Source organism: Palaemon carinicauda, chromosome 11 (assembly GCF_036898095.1).
Source record: "Palaemon carinicauda isolate YSFRI2023 chromosome 11, ASM3689809v2, whole genome shotgun sequence".
NCBI lineage: Eukaryota > Metazoa > Arthropoda > Malacostraca > Decapoda > Palaemonidae > Palaemon > Palaemon carinicauda.
The window spans coordinates 58,601,045-58,601,619 of NC_090735.1; positions in this window are offsets into that span (position 1 = coordinate 58,601,045).

Genomic DNA, 575 nt, shown 5'->3' on the forward strand with positions numbered 1-575 from the left:
ATTATATTTCATTAAAAATGTTATGAACTCCATTAAGCCTCATCAATTTTATTCGCTAATGAACAAAATAGGAAATCTCTCTCTCTCTCTCTCTCTCTCTCTCTCTCTCTCTCTCTCTCTCTCTCTCTCTCTCTCTCTCTCTCTCTCTCTCTCTGTCTTTATATGAATATATATATATATATATATATATATATATTATATATATATATTTATATGTATGTATGTATGTATGTATGTATGCATGCATGCATGTATGTATATTTATATACACATATATATACATATATATATATATATATATATATATATATATATATATATATATATATATATATATGTGTGTGTGTGTGTGTGTGTGTGTTTGTGTGTGTATGTGTTTGTTAGTGTAGAAATCAAGAAAGCTGACACGTAATGAGCATAAAAAGTGTATTATAGCCACGAAAGGGAGAGTGAAAAGACTTGATTAAAGTTCGTTCTCAAGTACTTTCGTCTTGTTAATGACATAGTTTATGTCACTAATAAAACGAAAGTATCAACTACTTCCTTATTTTTTTATGGTTTAAATACACACATAC